The sequence below is a fragment of the Sceloporus occidentalis genome, unplaced genomic scaffold (genome assembly GCF_023333645.1).
Source record: "Sceloporus occidentalis isolate IW3139 unplaced genomic scaffold, rSceOcc1.0.p SCAF_4, whole genome shotgun sequence".
Classification (NCBI taxonomy): Eukaryota; Metazoa; Chordata; class Lepidosauria; order Squamata; family Phrynosomatidae; genus Sceloporus; species Sceloporus occidentalis.
In genome coordinates this window covers 161,164,311-161,178,293 of record NW_028316984.1, presented here as the reverse complement: position 1 = coordinate 161,178,293, position 13,983 = coordinate 161,164,311, and the positions used below count along the sequence as shown (strand labels likewise).

General features: G+C 42.2%; 1 protein-coding gene across 1 annotated transcript in view; it reads right to left on the bottom strand.

The window, feature by feature from the left end:
- The window catches only part of MIPOL1 (mirror-image polydactyly 1), a 251,755-nt gene that overhangs the window by 128,780 nt on the left and 108,992 nt on the right, over positions 1–13,983 (bottom strand). The gene's annotated exons all lie outside the window — the stretch shown is intronic.

The window sequence follows — 13,983 nt, the reverse complement described above, 5'->3', positions numbered from 1 at the left end:
ATATATTTAACTCCAAAATTTGAATCAGTGCAATAGTATTCTATTTTTCACAAAAGTCTGAGTGACACATACATACAGTATACATATGTAAGAAATAGAAGACTATTGCATTGAATCAAATTTTGGAGTTAAATATCCTATGAGCCAAGCTGCATGATAAACATAGAGCTTATTATCTTGTGCTACAATTATTCAAAGACAAAAATGCAAATGTAATATTAAAAAGACGAATACAAAAATATCAGAACAATGACACATGAATTATCTATGGAAAAATAATCTTCCAAGTCAGAGTGAAAATGAATTTGATTAGTTATGGAGAAGTGCCTATACAGACAAGTATACTTGACTGTATCACGTTGAACTGGAAGATGGAGGCACAGTATTGTGCACTGGGTTTCAAAACAAGATCAAACAAAACAGATTATACTCACTGTACAAACTATACCCTACCATTTAGGGCTACAACTATGAACAGCATGTGTTTGCACCAATAATTAAGTTTAGTACTGATGAACAGAATTATTATTTTTGTGTGTGACAGGAAGCATGTTTCAAATAATTAAAAAACCAAAATGTAGGCCAAGATGTTGTATATATTCTGATGGTCAGTTTTCAAAAAGGCTATGAAGGATAGTGCCCAGGTATCTTTGTTTAAGGAAAAAGTGATTGTAGGGGAAATAGTCCTAATAAAATAGAAAAATTTAAGACCAAACAGACATAAAAAGTTCAACATAGGACAGAGAGAAATCACAAAAATTAAAACAAGAGAAGAGAGTCTATGAAAGCATAACATTATATGAGATTAACACTGTAAATTTATTTGTACAGCGGTATGTCAGCGCTTGTTAGTCACTGGCAATAATGCACATGCTTAACTTTTGGTCACTCAGCTGTGTGAAAGCTGTCAAGTGAATGACACATTTCTGGAAATGTGACAGACACATATGGAGAATCCATTTTGCAGTACAACCAAATTTTTTAGACAAAAGATGGACACTGTTACATACACATCTAGATTTTAACTGTTTTCATTTTTGTAGGAGCAAAACTTCTTTTACCAGCAAATAAAGTGCAATAATAATCGAGTTGCACTGTAAGCAACTTTTGAAGAGACCCAAAATAGAATGCCAATGAGCAAGGCCAGGTTTTTGTGGAAACTAAAATATATTTTTCATACTGAAATATTTATTCACATAAGCAACCTCCAGATGTGCAGGCTGGCTAGGCTCCAATCTGCAGTTGCAAATTCTTATGTCCAACTAAATCAGTGTAACTTGAACAGACTGAACAGTGAACTGAATTGGAACAATTATATATTTTATTTATCACACACTGGACGCAGCCCTTAATTTCAACAGTGGAAGCAACCCCTTAGCCTCTGCTCAGCATAGTCCGGGTGGCAGGCAAGCACCTATCCTCTAACAGCTCCTAACATTACTTCCTGCACTGGTCTGAAGAATACCTCTCTACATATTCTCCAGAATAGATTTTAAAGGATCTGCGGGGAAGTGAAAAATCTGCAACCCCCCCCCCCAAAAAAAACCCAACCCCCCCACCTCTTTCATTGATGGAAGTGGTCTGTTAAATCAGCTGTCTGTAATCAAAAAGAGCAACTGTCCATAAGTAAAAGCCTATAAGCTTAGGCCTGTAACAGAAATATGAACTAATTTAGTGTCATCCAAAGTGACTGCTTTCTGAAGTGACAATTTAGCAAATTTAGCAAATATTCATGAGAGTCATCCTTATAGGATTAGGGTTGCCATATCCCGCCGGGGGGCGGGACAATCCCGGTTTGGGAGGGGCCATCCCGGTCCCGGTCTGGTTTGGCGCCCAAACCGGGACGGCCCCGCCCACCGCGGCCACCTCAGGCCCCGCGGCGGCTCCAAGGCCTTGCTGAGGCCTGGGAAGGCTCTCCGCGGTTGGAGCTCCAGCCGCGGAGACGCTCCCTCCCGGGCCCCAGCGAGGCCTTGGAGGCGGCTCCGCGGTCGGAGCTCCAGCCGTGGGGTCCTCAAGGCCTCCACGAGGCCAGGGAGGAGGAGGAGGCCGCTTCCCACCGCGGCAATCGCCGCGATGAGGAGTGGCCCCTGCCTCTTTCCCGGCCTGGGAGCCGGCCTAGGCTCCCTCCCAGGCCGGGAGGAGGAGGAGGAGGAAGCCTGGCACCGCGGAGATCGCCGCGATGCCAGGCTTCCCCCCGCCCTTCTCGGCCTGGGAGCCGGCCTAGGCTCCCTCCCAGGCCGGGAGGAGGAGGAGGAGGACAAGGTTTAAAAATCTAGGACTTTTTTTTTTAATTTCCTAGCCAGGAAATTAAAAAAAAAAATGTCCTACATTTTCAAACCTTGTCCTACATTTGTCCCGGTTTCGAGGTCCTCCATTATGGCAACCCTATATAGGATAGGCATGACTAGAAAACAAAACCCATGAATAAATGTGTTTAACAATACTTTCACATGGAAGTATCAACACTGTCACATAGCTTTTCTCATTGTGTCAAAAGAATCTGCACAAGCATATCATATTCTTTTTAGTGGAACGGCTGGCACTGTTTGTTTATGTAGATTTCTTCCCACCAAAGTAGCTCTTTCAAGGAACCCAGGTGGTTCCTGCCTCCACCTCTGAATTGCCAGAAACCAGCTAATTCAGGGAATGTGTTGTCCTCCTGATTTGTTGGACTGAAACTCCAATCACCCTTCACTAAATAAGTTCTGTTGGCCAAGGTGGATGGGACTTGCAGTCTATCAACACTGAAATGGTAGCATGTTCAGCACCCCTGAATCAATTGTTTGAGTAACAAAAGTACTTTTACCAAAGTTATTACTATGAGCCAGAATCCTCTGTCACAGTCTGCATTATGTAATCTGATGTACACTTAGCTACATAGCAGAGGTACTAGGAAACCCTGTTAGTGAACTGCAAAGATGTACAACAGAACAGCTACAAGGGTGTCCCGATGCACAACAGCTCTCCCTAGCTGGTGTCCTGATGTACAAGGAGATCAATGCACATCAGATCCTGTTATGCATTGGTCCAGATGCACATTGGTTACTTTGCTGACTCCCCTACATAGTAACCTAACAGCAGCCCCTTACTAGATACAGACATTATGGAACTGCCCAATTTTAATTGCTACAGGTCCACAGGCATGAGTCCTGATCATGATTCTGGCCATGAATGTTACTACTTCTACATTTTTAAGCTTCAGGATTTGTTAGGTAGCAATCCTATGAAGTACCATATATACTCATGTACAAGTCAACCTCAAGTATAAGGGAAAGTTTCAGGGTCAAAATCATGGATTTTGATATGACCTGTGGATAGGTTGAAGGTAAAACGTAGGGGGCTATAACAAATATAGGAAAGGATGGAAAGGGGAAAAGGGGGAAACACCACTTCCCCCTTCTCCTTCTCTGAATCTCTCCCAACCATCATCCACCACTTCCCTGGTGCTGGAGGAGAGGTTTTAACATCGGATTAGGAAGGAAAGGAAGTGGAGTAAAATGGGGTGTTTATTTGATGGGAAGAGAAGGTTTTCAAACCAGACTGGGAAGGGAAAGAAATGAAGCTAAATGGGGTGTTTCTTTGATTTGAAGAACTGGACTGGGAACCTCTTTCACATACACACACCTACCTGCCTTGAGGCACAAAGAGTGGGGCATCACCACAGTACTTGTTTCAGGACCTTTCTAACCAGTATTAGTCTACTGACCTGTATATGTCGACCCAGGATTTTAGGCTCAATTTTTGGGTATAAATTTCTCAATTTATAGTTGAGTATATACGGTACTATGGAAGTGTGGCAGAATGGTTTGAGCACTGGACTATGACTCTGGAGATCAGGGTCTGATTCCCTGCTCAGCCATGGAAACCGACAATCTCAGCCCCAGAAATCCTTGTGATGGGGTTACCATGGGTTGTCATAAGTAGGAAATGAAGCCTCACAACAAATGACAAAAGATCGCAAGTGTATAGGATAAATAGTTCCATTAAGCCATTTATTTTACAATCATTATGTAATGCCAAATCCAGAAACAACTTTCTATTCCTTCTACTCAAGAGAAAAAGGAGGAGATAAGGTGTGCTTGTGTTTTGGGGAGTCAGCACTGATTGTTTAGCAGTGCTATTTGGAGGTTTGTGTGAGTGTTTTTTTGGGTTGTTTTTGGATGTTTGCTCCCACTGAGCACACGGTCTTAGGCAGTAGTTCCCAAACTTTGGTCCTTCAGATGTTTTGGACTTCAGCTCCCAGAATTCCCGACTGTTGACAAGGTGGCTGTGGATTCTGGGAAATGAAGTCCAAAACTCCCGGAGGAGCAACGTTTGGCAATCACTGGTCTGAAGGGTGAGGCTTCTGCTGAATCACTAGATCTATATAGCTGCGGTCTCAGTCTTTGGAGGTGAGGAACAGGAAGAGGAAAACAGCCATTTTTTGTGGGCACTTTGTGGAGGACTTTAAGGGGAAAGGCTGGACAGTTAATGCTGCTACATATATAGGATGATCAACTTCAGTGATGATGTACTGCTATACCTGCAATATGTGCAAACTATTGACCTGCTGGAGCAGAAAGGGCAACAGCTTGAGGTCTGTGCATCTACACTTTGACTTATCAGGAAGGATGAAGCTTCTTTGGAAAGAATCAAGTAGGCTCTTCCAGAAGGGCAAAAAATGAGGAATGCCTCTAGGGAGTGTGACAATTTGAAACACAGGAGGAAGTGTGATAAAGTCCTATGTTAGTTACATAGTTAGGTTCCCCCTTCTCTCACAATCATTGTGGCATCGGGGCTCACTCTCTGCTCTGCATACACCCTCTGGCTAGAAGCAAGAAGGCTAGGTTAAGCGTTCCTTATCCCATCTGCCTAAATACATCAAAAGAAATAATCCCCCCATTTCACTAAGATCTGGGAACAGTCCTTTAGCAAAGACCTGTGTCTTAATTTCCAAACAGGGAAGCAGTCTCTCTCTTTCTCTCACAACTGTTGTTAGTAGTTAATGCATAAAGCTTAATGACATCACTAGGAACTGGTGATTTTGGCCTGCAAACCTCACAACCTGAGAACTGGCAACCTTAATTCTACCACAATCCTAATTCACCACAGTGAACACATAGCAAATTACAAGTAGCATTGCATAAGTGAGCTGTAGTGCTCCAGTTTACAGAAGTATAAAATAATGCTTTTCCCAAACTTAGTAGTTTGTACGCAGTCTTGAGAACAAACATGGCCTGCTACTGTGCTCTGTTTCAGCTTATTCCAAAAGAATACTACAGGGCTGAAGATGATTCAGGAAAGAGAGAGAAGACTAAGGGCCAAAACAGGTGACCTGGTAAAACCGCCTATACACGCCACATGCCCCCAAGACATCTGGAAGCCGCCCTGGCAGATTACATGGGGGCGGCTTCAAGATGGGGGTGTGGCATTTACACACTGCATGCTGCTGGCACACCCAGAAGTCACTGTGGGGCTGCAGTGGGCCTGCCAAAGGCAGCCCTTTACCGGCTCAAATAGGAGTGGATCTTTTCAGGGCAAATCAGGGCCATGGCATGTGGTTGCTGCGGCTCCGGTACAACCAGCTCTGAGGCTGCCCCAATCCAGGTAAGTATTTTCCCTTCTGTTGAAACCAATCAGACAGAAAATGTTTTTAAAAAAGAGCCTCTGCAAAAAATAAAAAGGGAAAACTGTTCTCTTGGTTCCTACCCTGGCCAGAGTGAAAGAAAAGTACTTTGGAAACAGCTGAATGTATCATTTCACTCCACCAATCAAGACCACTTTCTAGGGGAGGATATGTTATATACATATAACAATATAGAAGTGTGGAGAGGTTGACAGGGATAATTATCACTTTCTCACTTTTAAAATACTGAAGCTTGATTCAGTATAGCACATTTGGTCCAATAAATAATGATCCCTAAGACGGAGAATAAGCCATGATCTGCATGCTCCCCTCCGTAACACTTTTCTTTTTGTCTCCTTGTCTGTCTGGCTTTGGCAAAGATACCATGATTTCTTTAACTATTATGTCTATGAAACAGCAGGAAAGTTCAATATCATCATATCAACCCAGAACCAGAATTTTGTCCAATGAAATTAATTGATATTGTCTCAAGACAAAGGAAGGTCAGCACAAAATACATCTTCCCACAGTGCATAATTAACTCAAAGAATTTGCTGCGATAGGATGTGATTATGGCTGCTAGCTTAGGCTGCATCTGCACTGCAGAAATAATTCAGTTTGACACCGCTTTAACTGCCATGGCTCAATGCTAGGAAATCTGGGATTTGTAGTTAGTTGTGGCACCAGAGCTCTCTGAAAGAGAAGGCTCACAAAACTACAATACCCAGAATTCCATAGCACTGACCCATGACCATCAAAGCACTATCAAACTAGATTATTTCTGCAGTGCGAATGCAGCCTTAGGGCCCTAACAGACAGGCCAAAATAAAGCTGCTTCGGGTCACTTTGGAGTTATGCTGTTTAAATGACACACACATCTTAAGATGCCAGAAGCTGCACCAAAGCTGCGCTCCAGTCCTTAGGACTGGAGCGTGGCTTTGGCATGGCTTCCGGCCTCTTAGGACACATGCTTCATTTAAATAGCACACCTCCAAAGTGATCCAAAGCAGCTTTATTTTGGCCTGTTTGTACCCTTAGGCGGGGTACACACTGCCAGAAAAAGGTGCCTCCCCGGCGCCTTTCTTTGCTCCGCAGGAGCGCCGCAGCAACCAAATTGCGCGACGCTCCTGCAAGGCAAAAAAGGAGCACCCAGAAGCAACTCCTCTTTGCGGTGTTGCGATGACGTCGCAGCTGTGCTGCCCACCAGGCAACCCTCACACATGATGAGGGTGCCTCAAAGGCCCATCTATTCTGGGCGTTAGATAACTTTAAAGGGATTAAAAAGATTTCAGAGAGAATGAGGTTAATTAATAGTTGTGAGTTCAGAGATGTTGGGAATGGGACTCTTCATAATGTTCTGTGAATTTCTTAGGTATATCACCAACAAACAATCCACCTAAACTTTACAGTAGCTAGTCCACACTGCTGGCATACAAATTTTACTATGCTCTGCAATTATGAGGTTCAAAGCAAATGAACACACAAAATTCCTGAAAACTTGTGATTATATATGTGTGAGTTCTTATTTCATAGAATGGCTAACAAAACAAATATTCTGAATATCATGGCTAGATGTTTCAGCTTCTGCCTTCATCAGCTGCCCTTAATTTTTGGCTTTTTGACAGAGGCCAAAAATGTTTTGCCATAACATTCTAATCTTCTTGTTTTGTTAGTCACTGTCAGCACCTCTTTCTGAGATCCCCAACAGCCTAGTCTGAAATACTGTCTGAAGCTTCAAAATGCCCTTATATATGTAAGTGTGCATGTGTGTGTATCCCAACCAATTCTTAAAGGAGAAAAGAATTGTGAAGTATTACACAGGACCTGTATCTATCAAGAGACTAGCAACTCCATTGCCCAGTGGCAGACTTGTCAGATCCAAAACATCCATCAATACACATTTTTTGTCTAACAGGAAAGGAAGAGAAATATCTCTACATTTATCACCTTTTAATTCTACTTCCACATATTGAAAATGTGTGAAAAGCTGATCTCCATGCCTACGTGTTGGATTTGACAAACCACCCTGGGTTGGGGTCATATCTAGTTGGAGGATTACCTTGTCTCTTGTCTATCAGTACTCCCAATCCACAGAGAAAAATGTGGAACTACATTCCTATGGTAAGTCATCTACCATCAAACATCAGGGTGACCCTCGAATGTTCTTTATATGTCTCACTGGTGGTCTTCAATTCTACCTGCTTGTTAATTTTCCTCTTATCTTGAATGCTTAATACAGTTTCTTAACTGGAACCTCAGGCGGGTTACAGACAGGCAGGGGAAGACGTCTTGAAGGTGTCTTCCCCTGAATACGGAGTCTCCAGACCGCCCGCCCCGGGGGCGTGGCTCAGGTGTATGGGGCTTCCACACTGGGGGTAGTGAAGACGCCTCACCTGGGGCCGTTTCTTACCCGCAGCTTCCATACCGCCGCCTCGCAGGACGCTGCAAAGAGAGAGGCAGCTTCCGCACAGGCGGCCAAAAATGCGGCTTTTTTTTCCTTTTGCCGGCTGGCAGATGCGCAGCTGCGGCGGTCAGCACCGGCGGCAGAAAGCGTATGTGCACATTTAAAGCGCCCAGACCCCTTTAAACTTTTACCCCTGCCCTACCCAAGAACAAAGGTGGCCTCCTGCCAGCTGGTGATCAGCTGGTGTTGTCATCCTTGTCTGCTTGCACGTTGCCAGTGTCACCAGCATCATGGATGCCTCCTCTCCTTTGGTCCCCGCGCTCTTGCTGAATCTGCAATGCACAGCCACAGCTGTCGCTGCTGCCACCGCTGTCCCGCTGCCATCCCCCATCACCTCGCTTGTACATATGTAAATATTTAAAGTTTTAGCGTTTTTTTATTGTTAGGTGAAAATGGTGCAGGAATGTGTGTAGGGGTTCACTTTAAATTTCAAACTTTCCACAATTCTAGCAGCGCATGTGTACATGTTGCTCTAGGGTTAGGGTTACGAGCATCAAAATAGAGTGCAGCTGTGCTGCAGCTTCCACATCTGCATGGCATCTGACGCTCTAATTAGAGCCTCGGTGCAAACTGCGCATGTTCCAGGACCCCGACTCATTATGCGACGCAGCTGACTCGGAGCCTTTAAATGGGCAACTTAAATTAGCAGCGTAACAATTCTGGCGTACCGGTGCAGCAGCTTACAGACGGAGATGCGCAGCTGCGCAGTATATAGAAAAGAAGCGGAAAAAAGCGGCACCTTTTTAATGCCGCTTCTTCCCGCTTGGGGCGTGCAGGCGGTGTGTTCATGGCGGCATTCAGGTAAGGGCCGTCTAAAGGCTATACCTTCATGACGTCATGAGCACACCCCTTTTTGCCCGTCTGTAACCCGCCTCAGTTTCATTATACTTTGAGTTCCCAAGGAATATTTGCCACAGTCTTGATGGCACGGTCATTCAGGCAACCTACTTTGAACTAAACAGAGGTAAGGCAACAATGGATTAAGCTCTGACTCATGATGATAGTCTCTTAGATGTTGTCCCTTGCAGAAGCAAGCCCTCAGGTTCTGGGTTCCTCTTTTTCCAAACCTAGGGTAAACATAAGGCTGCTGAAAACACTTAGCAAAGAATCAGTTTTGCCCACTTACTGGTCCGATTTACAGGGTTGGTGGAGACTGTCTTCATGTTTCCTGAATATATTTGAGGTCAGAAATGTTGGTGACTCAAAACATCAAAAAGGAAACAAAGAATATAATAATAGGAACAACAAAAATGGAATAAATTTACAGATACAGAATAAAATAACAGATGCACTCAGGAACTAGAGTTTAGGAAGTCATATTATTTGTTGTGTTTGCTGTATGTATATTTGTATATATGTTTTTAAAGAATATTAAAAGTGCTTAAAATATTAATAAATAAAAAGAAATGCTGGTGACCGATCACATAAACATGGTAGAAAATATCTGTAAATTCCCTGCTTAAGATCATAGAGATCAGAGCAGTCAAAACTGAGTGAAATGAACTGACAGTATCAAGCAGGAGTGGGGGCTTCATGTAGCTCTCTACATGTCTTTGGACAGCAACTTCTAGCAGCTCTAGCTGGTACAAGGTTGAGGGCTGCTAGGAATTGGAGACCAACAACACCTGGAGAGCTGAATGATTCTTCCCTCCCAGTGGCAGTTGATGGCTGCCAAAGCACCAGTCCCAAAAATAGCATCAGCAACTTGGATAGTTCCTGTATAGATCAGATCAGACATAGGTCCAAAACACACTGCATAAATAATCCAGTATGAGACTGCTTTAACTGCCCTGGCTCAATGTTAGGGAATTCTAGGAACTATAGTTTTGTGAGACATTTAGCCTTTCCTGTCAGAGAGCTCTGGTGCCCCTACAATTCCCAATATTCCCTAGCATTTAGCCGGGGCAATTGAAGTGGTCTCAAATTGGATTTACTACTCTACTGACTTGGAAGCCACCAGCTGCCCCTGAAGCCACTGGATATAAAGGTAGATTGGTATGTTCCAAGTTGTTGTTGAATGCCTTCAAATTGTTTCCAACTTATGGCAACCCTAAGGTGAACAGGATTTTCTCAGAGGGCATTTGCCATTGCTTTCCTCAGAAAACCAGTGTGTGACTTGCCCAAGGTCATACAGTCAGAGTTAGAAAAGATTTCAGGGTTCATTCAGTCCAATGCCCTGCCATTCAGGAACTCACAATCAAAGCATCCCTTGAGAGATGGCCATCCAGCCTCTGTTTAAAAACCTCCAAGGAAGGAGACTCCACCATTCTCCAAGGCAACATGTTCCACCCAGTGGATTTCCATGGCTGAAAGAGATTTTGAAACATGGTTTCCCCAAGTCTACAGCTGCTGTCACATTGCAGAAATAAAGCAGCTTAACACCACTAATTTCCATGGCTTAGCGCTATGGAATTTTGGGGTTTGAAAAGGAGTTTGTTGTAGCGCCAGAACTCTCTGTCAGGTAAGGCTAAATAGCTCACAAAACTACAGATCCCAAAATTCCATAGCATTGAGCCCTGGTGGCACAGTGGTTAAATGCCTGTACTGCAACCACAAGGTTGTGAGTTCAATCCCAGCCAGGGACTCAGGGTTGACTCGGCCTAGCATCCTTCCAAGATCACTAAAATTAGTACCCTGCTTGTTGGGGGCAGTTGGTTTACACATTGTTTAGGGAGTGCTTAAGTCCACTGATACGTGGTATAGAAATGTACTTGCTATTGTTATTGAGTCATGGCAGTTAAAGTGGTCTTTATTTCTGCAGTTTGGATACATGCTTAGTCAAACACTCAAACCACCACAGCATGCTGGCTCTCTTCCTCCTTTATATAAACGTCTTCCATAGCACTCTAGGGAAATTTCAGAAGTTTAAATAATTCAGATATCATTGAAATATACTGCAAATTTTATGTACACTTGCAGCCAATCCATGTCCCATCAGCTTCTTTCTGTCCCCATCCTCTGTGCACTGTTCTGAGCACAGGATTCCAATGCTGCTGACACAATTCCCCCACTGGCAGCTCTCCTGTAAAGGCACAGCTAGGAATACAGGGGAAGGGCTGTATGTTTCTAATAGCTTGCATGCAAGTCCAACACAACCTATTTAATCTAGCAGGATCTGAGAGAATAAGACCCATTAGCCCATCAGCCCATTAGCAAAAGAAACAAGTGATATTTACTAGTGAGATGATTACTAAAGTAAAATGGAGGCAGATTCAATCCACTGATTTCAAAACTGACTTTTATCATTGCTAGTTTGAATTGTTCATATTTTTCTAAAGAATATTTTGCACCCCATCCAGAGACTTTTCATTTATTTGGCAGTCCAAAAGTGTAATAAACAAATATATATATTACTCCATTTATTTTTAAAATGTGTATCCTACCCTTCTATCAAACTGAAACTCAACAGACATGTCAAAAAGCAACTTCTACATGCCCCCAGACAAAGACAGTTTAACAGATTTCAAACTTGTTTTATTATTCTGTTCTCCTTTTCTTTATTTTCTTTTGAAAGATCTACACATGAGGATAGTTCCCAACGTAAAGATTCCTAAAGGAAAGCAAGCGGTTTTCACAGTGATTTTTGTTTTAAAAAAACAGTCTCTCCCTTGTCCCAATTTCATCCTGATTGCTTGAGAGGCAAATATCTCACCACTTGGATGCTACACAACTCCTTCCTCTGCAGACAAAAATAATATCAAACTCTTCCAGTCAAAACACAAACCAACCTTTGGTGTCAATGTGAGTTATGTACTTTGAACAGCAGATGTTTGGAAGCACTTATATTTATCTAAATTGATTTTATCCTTTTCTTTTACATTTAAAATCTAAAATGACAGTCTAGATGTGTTCATTTAACTATATCTTGACTCAGAATTGAAGATTCTCGTCCCTGATTTCAAAAATGAGATGTTTTTTGCTCTGGAGTTTTGGCAAACAATCAACAAGAATATTGAACTGATTATTAGGCCAATGTCTGGTCATTTTAAACACCTAGATTTTGAAGAACGAAAAGAAAGTAAAAGGTTTTGGTGCAGATCTGTTTTGGCTCAGATCTGAGGGACATGTGCATTCTGATAAAATTTTATATTATTAGCAAGAAAAATATTTTGACTGAAAGGAATGAAACATGAAAACAGTCCCAGTGTATTGCCAGTCGGAAGGTGTTAAGCAACCACCACCAAACTTCTTGTTCTTTTATGCTCCTTGTTCTTTCAACTGTAATCCAGTCAGAACTGTCAAGGACTCAGAGAGAATTTAGTGTATTTGGTTCACTCCTAATAAATACTGTATCAGTTTATGAATAAGATGAAGAAAGGTACAAAGCAAAGTTTCATTAAAATGTCAAAGATGGGATTTTCAGATGCAACACTCACTTGGAGCACAAATCCTACTGAATATAATTTGATTTGCATGAAGGTTAATGGAGCGTGTGAACTTACCCGGGAATTTTTATTCAACTCTTCCCTAACTCAGGTTTTCATGGGCACTGACCACAAAATTCAATTCAGATCCCAATTCAGAAAATGGTCCAATATGTCGCAGACTTGTTTTGAGGTCATCCACCCCATCCCACATACAGATCAAAACTTTTGCTTCACCAAGCTGAAGCTTCATATCTCTCCATTGACAAATATATAGTAGGGAACAAATGGCTATAGCTGTGGGTTTTTCTACTGGAAGGACAGCATATGTAGACATATTTGGAGTCGATAAAGCCCCATCAGATTCCAGACAAATGGGCATGTATGTTTTGGAGCAAGTAGATTTCAAAGTAGTTTTATTAAAAAGGAAAACTTTAGGGGAAAATTGATTTTCAGAGTTAGATGAATTTTACAGGCCCCTCTTCTATGGTGATGAAGATGGCTAAACTTCAGACAGACAGTGCAAAGTAATTTCTGTATGAGTATAAGTAAAAGTTTTTCTAGCCCACTTCCTTTTTGTTTGGTGGGCAATTGGTGTGAGAATATCAGACACTGTACAGGTGCCTCTAGTTAGAAACCTGCAAAATTACAGAAGGATACTTACAGGCATGCGTGCTACATCCCATGGTAAGCAATCTTGCTGCATGTTTTGCAGCAGCTTCAGTTTCCAAGAGCATTCCCATACAGAGTAGATTAGAGTGGGAGGGGGGTGTTTACTAGTACATAGGTTACTTCATGAATAAATACATACATAAATACAGTACATAAATAAAAAAGACCATTCGAAGTTGGTCCCACGCACTCTGAGCCACAGAGTCCACTTGGACCTCTTGTGAGAGATGAATTTGGATCCTGCATTTTATTGGTGATTCTATGCTAGGTGTAAAGAAAAACCGTTCCAAATGTTTTTAAAAATTCCCCTCATATATACATATGAGATCTCTGTTTTACATGGAGGTTCTATTATTCATTCAATTTTCTAATTTCAAGCGTCTTACTCAAATAAATTATTTATAAACAAAGCATGTTAGATGATAAATAGTACTCAAGGTAGTAGATTAGTATGCTCAAGCACACTTTACAAACCTGAGATAATGCACCTTCTTCCAGTTGTTTAAACAAAAGGAACCCAATGCAGTACAATGGGCTTTAAAAGGTTCTAAGTGCTGTATATCATTTATCTTAGAATTATCAATACCCCAAATAATTCCCATTAGTTCAGTGGGGACACACATACACACCTAATTCACTTCTAGTTGCATGCTAGACAAGTACAGTCATATGTTAGTAAGGGTTACCAGACAACAAAGGTAAGATTCAAATAACCATTCCTAATAAGTGCAGCAAGCTTTGTTCAGTAACTATTAGAATCTTGACTTGGCTGGAGGAAAATCTGAACATTCAGAGGTCAGAAATTCAGGAGTGGCTCAGGGTTTCATGTCTACAATGACACCATCTGTATCCAGCCCCACTGATGTACACTCTTTATT